This window comes from Ornithodoros turicata, chromosome 3 (genome assembly GCF_037126465.1).
Source record: "Ornithodoros turicata isolate Travis chromosome 3, ASM3712646v1, whole genome shotgun sequence".
NCBI lineage: Eukaryota > Metazoa > Arthropoda > Arachnida > Ixodida > Argasidae > Ornithodoros > Ornithodoros turicata.
In genome coordinates this window covers 91601781-91617421 of record NC_088203.1, presented here as the reverse complement: position 1 = coordinate 91617421, position 15641 = coordinate 91601781, and the positions used below count along the sequence as shown (strand labels likewise).

Below are 15641 nucleotides of genomic sequence, written 5' to 3'. Positions count from 1 at the left end.
CTAGCCGTTGAAGCATGCTTGTAGCAATTTTGGAAGTTCTGGGTGTTTGGAAATCGGGCAACATGTACGAGCGCGTGTTTGTGGGGACGAAAATCCTCACTGAAATGTGAGAGACGGTTGCGGACCCCCACGGACACTCTCGCGGACCCCCAGGGGTCCGCGGACCACACTTTGGGAAACACTGGCCTAGATGAGCGAGACGACGCCGGAGACTGAACCGGTGACCTTCGTACCGCTGGCAGGCAAGGAGTATGTGTGGCACGTCAGCTTCGTACATGACACGTGGGGCAAAGAGGTGATGGAAGTTGGCTCATCTTAAACAGGAGGAGTGGAGCGGAGGAACCTGGGCTAACATTGAGACCGCGAGGCTTAAGAGATTTGAATCTAGATATTAAATACGATTCCTTATTCTTACGTTTAATATCAGTATTAAACCTAGCTTCCACACAGCAATTTCAGATCGTTTTCTAAGTTATGATTAGGTACAGGTTAAAGTGTATAGAAACGAGAGATTGACGGTTATTGTGAATACCAAATTTATGGCCATAGAATCCCCTTTGCATTGTGTTGGATGTTGCATTTGGTGCAGGATATTAAATAACACACGTTGAATGAATACAAGAGATTGGCGGATTTCGAATGAAAAGTCACAGGTTGTACTGCGCGCAATAGCACATGCAGTGGCAAATTTACAGGTCTGAAAACGTATGCTCCCGCGAGAATAACAACTAGGTTGGCGCTGCGTGGTGGAAGAATGTTGCACCAATTACTACATCGTCGGAAAGCTACCTCGGGAACGGATGGGAAATTTTCTTTCAGCTTATCATCGCCGTGAAGGATATTAATATGACGTTTAACGATGGAATTGGCGTTGCAGAGTGACTTGTACGTGGTTTGTAGTGCCGAAAATTACATCATTTTTGTTCGTTTTAGGTATTTGGGGTGAATAAAGACGCTCTATTTACGGTACAGGATTTAACAAAGGATTGATGAATAAGTTCAGGTGGATAATCTCGTTTTTGAAAATCAGATTAGACTTCTTGGATGTGTTTGTTGAAAGCGATGCTGAGCAGATGCTCTTGAGGTGTAGACTGCAGTCTTAGCGACGAGACGTAATGTTGCTGGGCTGTTGTATGCCGAATGCGACGATATAGTAAAGTGGGCCCTTCGTACTTGCTTGCGTCCCGACGCCTCGTGAAGACGGTAATACATTAAAATTCAGTATCACTTTCTGCTTGTTTTTTTTTTCCTTTAAGTTCAATCGCAATTCAAAATGAAGATGCCTGAAACAGTGCGAGCGAGAGAGCACCGATTGAATAAACAAGATTGAGCCTGTGTACAGTACGTCTCTAATACCTCAGCCTCATAAGCCAATTTAAGCCCATTATTTGCTTCACTAGTTTCACAACACCCGAAGCGCAACATCACACAGCACAAAATGTGTGCCAACGGATTTCGATGACGACAACTCCTGGTACTCCTAGCAAAACGTAAGGGCACTTCCCCATCCCAAACACACAAAGATGAGTTACCGTGGGGTGCCAGAAAAATATACCAATTTAAGTCCATGCACGTTGCCTTTGTTATTCGCGAACAACTCGCGTACAGATAACGATGGAATGCACTTTGCATGCGCAGATGTGATTGGAACGACCAAAAAAACATCCGCAATATAATCATGTAGTATCCTCTATGCCGCCCTGTGGATTTTAGGAACAATCCGCGAAACTTCATACTATCCTGCCAAAATAAATAGATTCCCCTCCCCCTCTTCATATTTTCAGGTTCTCCAAGCGTAAGTGACGTCGACGAGAGCTCAGGCGTCTTTCTTGTGACAACGCGCGCTCCTTCCCGGTCTCCACTTCCAGCCCCACATTATAAGACCGCCAGGAGCACCGGTGAGGAGACGGAAATTCACGTTGGAGGAACAATGTTGCCAAACGAGTTCCAGATTACGCACCACTATGACATTATGCTTCTCAAAGCTAGAAATTAACATGAGGATACCTCCGCGTACACATATAGAGACATCTAACATGAAATTGCTATGAAATTGAAAATGCTCACCCAAAAGCTATGACATTATGTTATTTGTGGCACAGCTCTAAGCCTGCTCGATAATTACCTAACACTCTGATCGCAAAACGTCACGTTACATGATTACGCGTCAAGGCTACGTGAAATTAGGTATGGCGCCCGGCAAGGTTGGTCCAACAATTGGTCCAACTCCATTTTATTATCTATTCGAAATGCTCCAGATACAGTATAATAGCGTACGCTGACGGCGCAAGTGTATTCTTCAGTTGTCAAACTTTGGGATATGTACCCCCACTAATTAGCTAAACCTTTGGCGCTATCAAACTGGTTAGTTAGAAATAGGATAGCCTTAAATATTAATGACAATATGACAAAAAAAACAGCTCCCGTGGCATAGTGGTTAGGATGATCGCTTTCCACGCAGAGACTGGGAGGTGACACGGGTTCGAATCCTGTCACCGGCTGTGCTGTCTGAGGTTTTCCCTGGGTTTTCCGAAGACTTTCCAGACGAATGTCAGCACAGTTCCCCCTGAAGTCGGCCCAGGACGCATACTAACCCCCCTGTCTCCCACTCCTTCCTGCTGTCCTCTCTCCATCTGTCCACGTCTGTACGCCGCTCATAGCCACAGTTCCAAACGGCATTGGTTCCTTTAACAAATAAGTGATTCTGCTGTTATTAATTTCAAAAAGCCACCTCTCAGCCATCTGCAGCAAACCAACCAAAAAAGATAGCTTGGTCCACTAGCAAAATCATTCATCTAAACATGTATTTCATTATTCCAACATTAAGACTTTAAGACAGCACTTTAAGACAGCTGACAGCAGACGAACTGTGTACGAACTTATACGCTGTTACGCATAGTTCAATTGTCTAGAACCCTGACACCAGCTCCAGTAAGCTGTAAAGATCCAGGCGCCTCGTCACGAACAGACTTGTTGCGCACGACACCCTCGTTAACTATCTATACGGGTCATTTATTTCTGTAAGAATGTGACCTTCCAAATTATGAAACTCCTCACACTGCTTTGACATTTCCCGCATCATTATCCAGGGCGATACGCTTTCAGCTTCTCTATCAACCTCTCTATTAGAAACCACTTGCCGTCGCAGAACGTTCGGAGACACTTATTATTGCAACGGAAGGTCTTTTCGACATTTTCGATCGCGTACGTCGTATGTTCCGCTTGGCGCGTGACGGCACATACATTTTTCATGGCATGCACTCTCCGAAAGAGAACCTCGAAAGGCACAACTTGAACTGCCTTGAACTGAAAGATTTGATGACTTCCAAAGCGGGGACAAATCGCATCCACATTCGCTTTTAGCTGCTATCACCAAGAAATGGGGGAGAATCTATCAATATATCACTGAAATATTCCGTCGACCAGAATCGAAATAAAGAGATCAAAAGCCCCCTTGACTGGAGGAAAATAAATCGTCGTCTGCTTTGAGGAGCATGGAAACAAAATATACCAGGTGCACTTCTACCGGTATAGGTACACGACCATTGCGCTGAAAGCTTTGAGCCGAATAGAGGCTCTTGCATCGAGGACGCTTCACTTCCTGCCCAGATTAATAAGGGATGCTGCGCTTAGGACGTGCGCCGTTGCTCCGTTGAGCCGTTGGGCACAAAGCTTATAATAAAGTTCCATTATTGGGCTGTTTATTGGGTCAGGTTCACTCCACCTGTGAAGAGGATACCAGGAGACGGGACGCATGCGCAATCAGCTTGGAAGGCACGAGGGTTGGTGCTTTCTTTTCACTTCTGCTGTAGTCAAGATACCCATATGGAGCCGGAATCCGTAACGAGATTCCTTGGTTCTTGCGCGATAGGCTAATTGGGTAGTTAATTTGCCCTTTTCTGTGTTACGAGAGAAAGGAAATATGAGGCTTTGCTGTTCTCCTTTACTTCTCGGGGTTGCATGTTCTCGTTCGTTATTGGGCCCTTGATTCGTAATAGGGAGTCTCTGCAGTGACCACACGATTGAATGTCCGCATGTTGCGGGCCACATTCCGACATAGAGGAGACTACCGTGTATTCACACGAGCGACATCCTCACGGAATATTCTAGTGGAAGAGAAAGCGAAAACACTGCTTACAGAGCCGAAGTTCCGTCCCGTGTTATGTTGAGCATTCACACGGTGAGAATATCGGGAATGGCGTACTGCGCTCTTTGCATACGACACTTCGCAGACGACACCGTCAGCGACTGAGAGGAGCGTCAGCGTGTTTTCGTGTCGTCTGCTACGGAATATCTTGTGGCTGTGTAGCAGGATATTCCACACGGTTAGCAGCACACGTGAAGACACGACGTTGAGCGCTCGCGCTCACGTGACAGCAGAAAGCTATGGCCCTTTTCGCATCTTCCGCTTCTGGGACAATGTCGCTCGTGTGAATACACGGTATGTGTTGACCCTTCTTGGCTCGCGCACATGCATTCACATCCGTATACGGTATACTGGGGTCAACTCCCGCTTAAGCATCCCCATCTCCAGAAGCAATATCTAAAAATACTGCACGATAATAATAAAGAAAAAATAAAATTTTAGGGCAAAAATTTACATATTTACCCGTCATTTTGAGCTACGCACACTGAATGACGGATGGTTTGCTTCGTTGCATAAATGCGCTTCAGATGACTCCAAAAAATTACGAATTTCAAAAAGTGGAAGAGGATAATTATAATCTGAATTCCAAGTTCTACAGCGTAACATCAGCAGCATGGTCGAGCGGGTTAAGGCGTCCAGCTTGTTAAGGTGGTGCTGAAGACTGGGAGGTGGTGGGTTCGAATCCTTCCACATGATGTGCTGTCTGAGGTTTTCCCTGGGTTTTCCGAAGACCGTCCAGACGAGTGTCTGCACAGTTCCCCCTGAAGTCGGCCCGGGACGCATACTAACCCCCTGTCCCCCACTCCTTCCTGCTGTCCTCTCTCCATCTGTACGCCGCTCATAGCCTCAGTTGCTTCGCGGCGCTAACACAGAATAACAAAAATATCTACAGCGTAACTGCCATGCCAACGTTATCGCTCCCAGGACTTGTCATGTGACGCCCCTCTGGGGAAGGCGCCCTGGGCGTATGCCCCTGTCTCCCCCATCGAAACCGCTCTGACTGACACTGTGGTGTATGACTGTTTTCGTCTCCCTGACTTCCTGGTCGTTGGACTGGTATCTACAGGGTGTCCCAGAAAACGTGTCATTGAATTATAATAAAAGAACTACGCCACCTAGAATCATGCGGTCAACGGCATTTGTTCTTATTAGGTTTTTGCCACCTCCTAATGTGAATGTCATGTACTCCAAGTTTAAGTACGTAAATATTTGCGAACTGAACTCTGAAATTTGCCAAGTAAAGGTCACTTTTTTACCCCACCAATATGAACAGCATGCCGGATTCACTCAAATTCATGATAATTCACAGGGATATTCACGAGCTATCCCATCGGAAAAAATAGCCGAATATCATGCTTTTCGGAGCACCGGACCATAGCGTGCGATGACTTTTTGAGCGCAATCGCTCTGAGTGCGACGAAAGGAGGTTCCGAAGCCAGCCCACAGAGTGATAGTAGAAAAAGCAACAGTTCCTAAAATTGGGAGAGGGAAAGCATTATCCCAGCGAAAGTCGGACGTGATAAGCCGTGCATGTTTTATCTCTTTCTGCGATGTCGGGGAGGGCTGGGTTTCCAACATCCTTTCGTCGGACTGACAAAGATTGCGCTGAAAAATTCATCATGCGCTATTCTGTGTGACCTCCGTAGTGCATGATGTTCGGCTATTTTTTCCGATGGGATAGCTTCTGAACATCCCTGTCAATTATCATTAATTTGACTAAATTAGACACGCTCTTAACATTGGGGGGGGGGGGGTAAAAAAGTGACCATTGCTAGGCAAATTTCCGACTTAAGCTAATTACACTTACGTTACACGACATTCGCATGAGGAGGTGGCAAAAACCCAGTAAGAACAAATGCCGTTGACCGCATGACTCCAGGTGGTGTAGTTTTTTTATTATAATTCAATGACACGTTTTCTGGAACACCCTGTATATACTCTATGCCTTCATGTATTCTTGCATGCTGTGCCCGCCTTTGTTCGATTTCTTCTTGCCAGTTTCGTCCCTATCAATAGTTACGGCTTACGTTTTGTGCCATGACACTGCGCGATTAGCGAAATCTTCCATCCATTGCGACGGAATGCCGAGATGCACGAGCAGGCAATGATAATGGCTGAACCGGACTGTAATAATAGACACTGTAAACGGCATGTCACCACTAAGTAGTTTGATTTTGAGACAAATGCTCCGTACTCGTGCTTTGCGGCTACGCTTTTAAAAGCCTGAGTGCTTGCAATTGTCTGCGAAATTGTGAAGCGGCCCAGTCTCCGGCAACATTTGTATTGCACTCTATCTTATAACATACAATGATTTAATACGAGTAACTAGGGACGAGATAATACATGTTGGAGCCTATGTCTCCAGACGAATCAGCCAGAAGAAGGCTCCAGGCCGAGCTCTCGCGCATCGTCTTCAGTGTCCGCAACCCAACCCACTAGCGCCACTACAATAACGTTGCGGAACGGTCACACACCCACTGTGAAGCAAGATAGGAGGATGATGAGGCCATTTGCGCGCGAACTCTTGCACACCGAAAGCGACTAGTTCATGCTATAACATTTTGGTGAGCAAAACGCGCACGTTGCGAAGTAACAAGAAGATAGGGGTCGTCCGCTGACGTCGGGCCACAGCAGTGCAACGAGCTTTCCACGGCACCGAAGCACCTAACGCGGTGAGCAAGACAGTCGATGCGGCCGCCGATGGTCGAACTGTACAGGACACAAGATGCGTGTGGACCGTCTAACTATGCTCCAGAATGGTCGAGCAACGTGGCACTCGAAGGTAACGCGCTGTTTAGTCTCCTGGTGCGTACAGTATGAATAAACGTCTGATGTTGTTACGTTCCATGAGTGGAGACCCCATCACGAGTTGACTCACTTCCCCAGGCAAACCTCCACATGATGTCTCGTAAAAATCCAGGGAGACTGGCGCATACAGCTGCCCACAATATGTGTTTGCCGCATGCTCCATGCGTCTTCTCACACCGTGTACATGTTATGACAGTGCTCTCTAGCACCTTCTTTGCCATAGAAGAGGCTGAAGCAGATGCAGGGCTGCGGACGGGAACGAGCGACGACAGCTTTTGGTGATATGCGCGAACGGCTCCATGGAAACGCTGCGGTGCCACCGCTGCTAGCGGGTCAACGGCCACGTGCAGGAATTCACTCAAAAATGGCCCCATCCAGTAGGTTAACCATACCTTAGAAGGGTTGTCTTCAACGCTATACAGGCTTCGCAAGGCCCAGAGCCGTATATTAAAAGGGAGTCTGGCCACTGGGAGGAGTCCCAAAAAGAGGCTCGACCTGTCAATCACAGTTCCAGGCTTCTGATTTGTTTGCTTTTTACCACGGGGGTCGCCATGACACCTTACAGCCACCCAAAATGTGGAAAAAAACAAACACGGCGAAGGGGGAATTTCGTGACAAATAAATTTCACAGACTACTCTGATTTTACGCTGCAAATGTACATCCTCATATAAGTTTCTCGGAAATCAGTTTCAACTGATGCTGCGCTATTAATATCTAACTGAAAATAATACGTTTTGTCGTCGGTGTTAGGCCTAGTGAACACGGCGATCACAATGAAATCATAACAAAAACGGCGCTGTGATGTACAATTTTGAAATTAATCACTGAATCTTATCGATATAAACATTCTTGCCTTTTTTATTCCAACTGTTCATGTACATAATTAAAAAACCGTACCGACGACAGTTTGTGTACCAGAAAATGGTTCTGCCGGCAGCGGTACAACGACGGAAGCAGACGACAATTCCCGACGTGCCTTGCGCAGCCTAGGTGGCGTTCATCAAATTTGCACCAAAAATTCTCTAGTTTTGCAGATCGCCAGAAGTATCCATTTCAATCCCATCCAATCCACTTGCCACCCAAAATGGCGCTGCCCATATTGGACCGGGGGACAAATTGTGAGGATAGGTTGATTGATAGTGCTCCCTATTTCAAGACGTCATTGGTCACAAGCCTAAAAAAGTGGGTGGACCTTCAGGTATAGTCATGACCCATTAAAGGCAAGACTCCCTTTTAATATACGGCTCTGGCAAGGCTGTATCTCATTGTGATCCCGCGGTTCATAGCACCGTAGTCTGGCAAATTTACGCTGCCAGCAGATTCGCCAAAGGACAACACAATTTCCACTGTCCCGCACAGTAAACAGTTGGGCGAGTCCACCTTGCCCACTTTATGAAAAAACTGGCGACCATAGGGCACATTCAGGCGTAGACGATGCAGGAGAGTTTCTATGTGTCTGGGCGTTTTTGAAGGTATAGTAAAATTCAGCTCCGGGTCTAGCGTGCGCAGCAGTGACGGACCACTGACGGCTTGGTGCCCTTTTCGTTTGCTGCTGATCAATTGCGTCGTCGGTACGTGACAGCTGCTATAGAGTTTTTCAGCCCTCGCGGTGCGACAAGGTCAAGGATAGCATTAGGAAAAATAACTTCCCAAATCAACCCACCTGTGATACACCTGTGGACTCGGAACACGTCCCGTTCCACTGCGCTGTTCACGAACGACAATGGTCCTGCTTGCGTTTGTCAATAGGCAAATCTATAGCACGTCGCCTGAGTTTGAGAGCGCTACCCGATCCTTGGGCAAACTCATCGTAGCAGCGTCTGACATTTCCTTACGTACGCAGGACTCTCCCTTCGTCTTTTGCTCCTTTTAGCTGTCGAGCTGAAAGCCCACGAATGCAGGTCGTACGTTGTGTGAATAACCTCTCTGCATAATCTTATTTATTTTCCTATCTCCATATCTGTTTACTCATATTAAGTTGAAACCGAGTGGCAATTGCTGCGCCAATCCTCGATGTTCCGCTAGGACCAACATGTATTTGCTCCGCGGATGTGAAATCATTTTTCGCAGTGAAAGGAGCACGCAACGTTCAACATAGCTGTCATATCGCTTCGCCCAAACAGTTCCCATTACTCACTGAAATATTCTACATTGCTCGAGATTGTTCACGTCAAGCTGGCATTCCGGGCGGCCCATTAATTCCTCTCTTAGACACCTAAAAGGGATAAGCGAGCCGCTTCAAGCGTCCGCGAATTACTCTTCGTCAGCCTAATTTCAACGGAGCGCCTTTTGCGCTTATTCCATTAGGCAGGGTTCTTTTTCGCCTTTTTCTTTTTGTGATTCTTAATAAAATTTCGTTTAATTTAGAACCTTTCTTGATGACGTTTCAGCTACTCGACGGCTTATATATATAAACCAATTCTGAGCGCTCGAGAAAGTAATTAAGCCCTGTTAAGCCTGTGTTAAGCCTGATTTGCTTTGGCTGTCTGCAGCGAATGTGCTCTGTGACGTGTTAAAAATGAATGCGAAGTAAAAAAAAAAAAGAAAAAAAAGTAGCAGCCCTGCAGAGCGCGCTCCGTCCCTCTTGCTCCGGAGTCTCTTCTAAACGGGTTTTTAAGCCAAGAGAGCGTTGTGTGTGCAAAGCGCCTCTACGCCTCTGGGTGTCACTGAATGTTCCTTTCCGGTAGAGCAATCTTCCGATCCGGCTGTCCGTAGCCCTTAAAAAGATTAATTAAGGTGCAGGTGGGTCCAACCGGAGAGGAGGATGGAAAGCGCGATAAGTACTCAGACTTGTGGATTGGATTGGATTGGGTTGCGTTCGGTTGGATATTGCGGCTTTTCCCTTTGCAACGGACGGTAGCATTCGCCCCCTATCCTAAAAACTGAAAATTATAAGAATCACCTACTACATGCGCTCCGGAGCCGCTACTTAACCTGCCCTATATGTCTCGGTTTTCCTTGGCACATGATTATCTAGTGTACTACCTAAAAAGAAGAAAAACTCACGGTGATCCCAACAATATGAACATCTACATGATGGCGATGACATGGAGCAGAAACACAGAACTTCAACGCATAGCACGCTCCTAGTCACTTATCATCCCGAATGACATTACCTCCCGATTCGTTGAAAACGGCTTTTTGTCGCACCTATGCAGTTATGTCAATTGTCACATAAAGGCCTACGCCCCTCGCTGTACGTAATTCAGCAGTGATAACGGTATCATGTCGTGCAATGGTTGACCTCCAGCGTGTTATGTGGTGAAGTTCTCTCTTTGGAGTGTGGGGTGCGGACCAAAAGCTCCAATGAAGTTATTGACCAGGACCCGCTTGCGCGAACCTTGTGGGAATTGCGCTGTGCCGTTCTCAACAGCTTTACCAGCACTATCGTAAGAGCAGCGTTGGAGACAGTAGGAGTCTCCTCAGTGTTTAGTGCATGCGCGCTCCGATATTCTTTTGCTTCTTTTAAAGTAGCACAGAAGTCATTTTTAACAAGAGACAATTCATGTTCTGAGGCTGGAACACATGGAAAGGACAAATACATACAAAGCCTCAAGTGCCTAAAAAATTAATGATGAACGATGGAAGTCACTGAAGAGTCCTACTGATGAGTCCTGAGTCCACACTGATGAGTCCTACAGCTGGTAACCTTTTCAGTGACATCCATCTTTCATCATTTTTGACACCCAGTTTTCTTCCTATAAAACTGTTAAGTAGGCCAGAAAGATGCACCATGCAAAGTAATTCACATCACAGAGTCATGATTATCGCAGAAATTGAATTTAGAGTACGCCGCAAAAAGCGACCGTGCGCAACGGCGGTGAAGAGCAGTACCAGCCTGTGATCTGCCTGGAACCTCGCGCTGAAGCTATAAGGAGAACGCTGGCTGATTGGTCTAGAGGAATGTTGTCTACTACTCTGCTGTTCGGGGTTCTGAAAAAGCCTTTCTCCTCGCTCGGTAATGATTCGGCCGCTCCTTCTATCCCAAGTTCTCCGGGAGAACTGGCAAAACTGGTTTACGGCGGCAAAGGACAAATCGCTGACCCCCACTGACCGGCGAACCAGAACGAGTTCTCCTTACAATGTCATCGATGACGTGGCATCATGCCTTCTCCTCCTCGAAATACCCGGAGTGGCGGGTTAAGGGTGAAGGCGCGGACCGATGTTTATGTGAGTTTTTTTGTGGGAAACAAATTGCATACATGAAAACATTTAGCGCCGTTCGGTAAAATGACGCACACACTTTCACCAGACGTCCTAACCTGAAAATTTTTTGTACGGCCCTCTGTACTCCTTTAGGCATAGATGAACCTGCAAAAGTTATCGTTGAAGTACGAACCTGGTGCTGCGAAGGCTTGATATAAGAGTTGCAGCATTATTATTTTTCTCATTTTTCTTGTGTACGCGTGCGTGCGTGATAGAGCAACACTTTATGCGTTGATTACGTCACACACCTAGTTCTTCTTCTTTTTTTTTTTTCACCCGACCATTAAAAGACTATTAAGGGAATATTTATAGGTGAGGGCAATATCTTTTACATGAAAAATGGTTACGAAGTCCACTTTGGAGGGTGCATTCACATATTGTTGAGAACAGCCTTCTGACCACTCCCTCTGAATTTCCTACCATTTCGCGAACGCTGCAATATTTTTTTACTGAAAACGGAAGTTCCTTTCTTCCGTGACGACATAGCTAGGCTGGACACAACGCCCTCTTTAGTTGTTTCGTTCTATTCCTTGTTCTCAACGAATAAGGGCGTGTCTGCACCATTTGAGCGTGCGTGAACCATTGGCTCTAACGACGAACTTGTGCTGTTGGTACTGGTAATGCTCCGGGGGAATGTGCATCCTAGGCCGACTTCTAAGGCAACTGTGCCGACATATGTCTAACAGCGTCTGAGGAAAACCAAGGGAAAAAACACGAGACAGCGCAACAGGGATTCGAACCCGGGTACCTCCCAGTCTCGACGTGGCACGGCCAGCACGCTAACCATTTGGTGACGCCAGCTGGTAACGATGAACTTTTTAACAGGAAGCACATAGCTAGTATACGTATTGCGTCAACATTTGTACATCGTTTTCAACATCAGCAGCGTTTTGCATGCACAACAGCAAACCAGCTACATATTTTTTGTTTTTTCGAATACAATCAGTGAGACTTGCCAACATTCCACTGCCCATTTAATCCTCGGCTAGACATTGCTGTTGAAAAGTCTGTCTACGAAGATACAGCTTATTTGAGGGGATTAGAAGATATGCTCCTTCAATTGCAAGGTTGCTGAAAATATACTGAAGCGATCGTGACTGCCTTTCGGAAGATAATCTACTTAAGACGCTTAAAACGACAGGATAACATCAGAGGGAGTACTGCACGACCTGGACTCAACATTGAGAGCGAGAGAGGATAGAAAAGAAGACGCAGGCCGTGTATATACGTTCATATAAAATATTATTAGATTGGATTTGAATTTTAAAAAAAAATAGTGTGGAGACTTCTACTTCCAGCTCAATCGTACGCTTAAAGATGGTTAATAACAAAATCACCCGGGGTTGGTGGCGTTAACGGTTATGTGACTATACATCATCAAGAATGAACAAAATCATTATGAAATTAGTAAAGTAAGTCTCATCAGTGTGCGGGTCTGCCATGGGCCACCACTGCGATCCACTGTTTTGTGCTGACGCCCTTTGTCGGAACCTTTTGTCCGCTACGATGTTCCGAAACCATATTACCAATGCACCGAGCGACGTTCTTTCAAATCAGTCCAGGTGTTCTTACTACGTGTCGTTATTTCCTTTATTTCGCACTTCGTCTTTCAATTCTGGGATCCTCCAGATGCCGAATGTCCAAAAATATGCGTTCGCATGTACAATGCGCATTTTGGGGGGAAAGTGCGTTTCTTCCTATCTCTTTTTCCTATGGAGCTACCTTTCGCATCAGTGCTGGGCGCTTCGCTCCCTTTTCGGTTTCGTGCAAGCCACTGACCTCCTCGAAGAGCTCTAAACAGAACCCCGACCTGTCCTCGCCCCGCCCCCCCCCCCTCGCGCTTACGGTTAATTCATCCTCTCATATTAACCTCTGTGAAGTGGGGTGGGGTCCTATGACTACCATGGGGAAACATCCCATGTCATCATCACCTCTCACCATTTATTGTTGTTGTTGTCCTATCGGTCCGCGTGCTCTTATAGTTATCTTTCTTCTTCTCTTAACTGGGTGTTTGCTGGAGCTATGTGGTGACTTCATATGTCGCCTGCAGCTCCATTTCTTGTATAGATGGTATCTAGTTGTCGTCATTTCCACTTCGTCTTTTAACTGCGCTCTCACGTTGAAGCAGAGTGTCTAGACGAGTACGTTTAATCACAGTAGGTCGCGTGCAGAATACGAATTTTAGAGGTAAGGTACTTTCTTTCCTATCTGTCCACCTTTTCCTATAGTTGTCATTATTTCCTCTGTTTCGAATTTCATTTGTCAACTCGATCTCAGTTGTCTCGCGCCGTAAACCCCCAATTATTCATATTTGTCAACTCTGGGTTCTTTCGAACAATGAAAAGATGGCCGTTACCTGTCCTGGCTTGTGTGTTCCCCAGTCTCGGGGTTTTATATTATGCATCTTCTTTTGGACGCCTAACTTGGTGATGCCACGGTCCGCGTACTTTACAAACGCCAAATTGCCAGCTGTCCAGTGCTGCATGGTAACTCCGATTGCAAAAGGTGGCTGGCTTCGCTGTAGCGGCCGCATGACATTATATGACCTGTACCATACCCTCCACAACGCTACAGGTAGAGCAGTTGGCGGAGGACGGAGGCTGCTTTCACGATCTTGTGATATATCCATAAATTTAGAAGTAGTCACACAATTTGTGAGTACGAAATGACTGCGACGCATTTGCTGATCCTCTCTATATAGTATAGAAAAAGAAACTATAATACCGCCATGATTCACTGAGGTGCATCCCTCATCACTGCAAAATCTGTGGTTATGGTGAAAAAAATATAGCGCCATTCGCAAGTAATGTTTACCCTCGAGGCATTTATGCTAAAATCACTACAAAACATAGTTCGGCACCCGCAAAATCATTTTCACGAGACATATTTTTACACGTCATTATAGTTTCGCATCGAAATATGGCAAACAAACATTTTCATAAGTTATATATCCTTCCAAGGCTGTACGCTCCGATTATACCTGACTTCCTCCATTTTCATTTTTTTTTTTTTTTTCTTAGAGCGCGGCGGCTGTTTACTGCAACGAGAGCGCTAAAGCACAAAGGTTTTGCTGTGGAACGCAATAAATGATGCGTGAACTACCCATTTCTTCGACGGGGAAAAAAAATCCTTGACAGCATAAATTGTCGACTTCGGTTCTTCAGGGTCATTAGTCAAAGGTGCGCAAATACATATTGCATATACAGGAGAAAGAAAGCCTGGTAAGTGGCGCACCTACAGCGCGCGTTTGTTGCGCGCGCCCGCTTAAATGTTATGGGACACCTAATACACGTTGACGCGGCTAAATGGGCTATGAACTCTACCAAACTAGCCCGAAACTGTGTCGGCAATTCTAACCTGTTTTAACTTGTTTGTTAAATTTTAACTTAACAGAACGGCGATTTTAACTTGTTGGCTGCGACACCTTTTGTATACAGGGTGTCCCAGAAAACGTGTCACTGAATTATGATTACAAAAACCACGCCACCTAGAATCATGCGGTCAACGGCATTTGTTCTTATTAGGGTTTTGCCACCTTGTAAAGTTAATGTCATGTACCCCAAGTTTAATTATGTAAATATTTGCGAACTGAACTCGGAAATTTGCCAAGGGAAGGTCACTTTTTTACCCCACCAATATGAGGAGCGTGCCGAATTCACTCAAATTCATGATAATTGACAGTGATATTCACGAGCTATCCCATCGGAAAAAATAGCCGAATATCATGCTTTTCCGAGCACCGGACCATAGCGCGCGATGTCTTTTTGAGCGCAATCGCTCCCAGTCCGACGTAAGGAGGTTCCGAAGCCAGCCCACAGAGTGATAGTAGAAAAAGTAACAGTTCCTGAAATTGGGAGAGGGAAAGCATTATCCCAGCGAAAGTCGGACGCGATAAGCCATGCCTGCGTTGTCTCTTTCTGCGATGCCGGAGTGGGCTGGGTTTCCAACCTCCTTTCGTCGGACTGACAAAGATTGCGCTGAAAAATTCATCGTGCGCTATTCTGTGCGACAACCGTAGAGCATGATGTTCGGCTATTTTTTCCGATGGGATAGCTCCTGAATATCCCTGTCAATTATCATTAATTTGACTAAATTAGACACGCTCTTCACATTGGTGGGGTAAAAAGGTGACCTTAACTAGGCAAATTTCCGACTAAACCTCGCAAAAATTTACATAATTAAACTTATGTTTACTCGATATTCACATGAGGAGGTGGCAAAAACCCAGTAAGAACAAATGCCAATGACCGCATGATTCTAGGTGGTGTAGTTTTTTTTTTATTATAATTCAATGACACGTTTTCTGGGTCACCCTGTAGGTGAATCCGATAGGTCCGTATCCAACCAATGTGATCACAGTTACCTCGGCTCGGTTTCGCAGGCGGTCAGTCCGGCACTGTTTTGTCAACGTGAGCACGCATTTCTTCTTACCTTCATATTTTAGGCTTTATCGCAGAAAGCATGTGTAAAAGAAAGAAA

The 15641-nt window shown here is 45.9% G+C and overlaps 2 protein-coding genes across 7 annotated transcripts in view; one reads left to right on the top strand and one right to left on the bottom strand.

Moving 5' to 3' along the window:
- Window positions 1-15641, bottom strand: part of LOC135388830 (gonadotropin-releasing hormone II receptor-like) — a 774956-nt gene that overhangs the window by 619176 nt on the left and 140139 nt on the right. The gene's annotated exons all lie outside the window — the stretch shown is intronic.
- Window positions 1-15641, top strand: part of LOC135388833 (oxytocin receptor-like) — a 104193-nt gene that overhangs the window by 38509 nt on the left and 50043 nt on the right. The gene's annotated exons all lie outside the window — the stretch shown is intronic.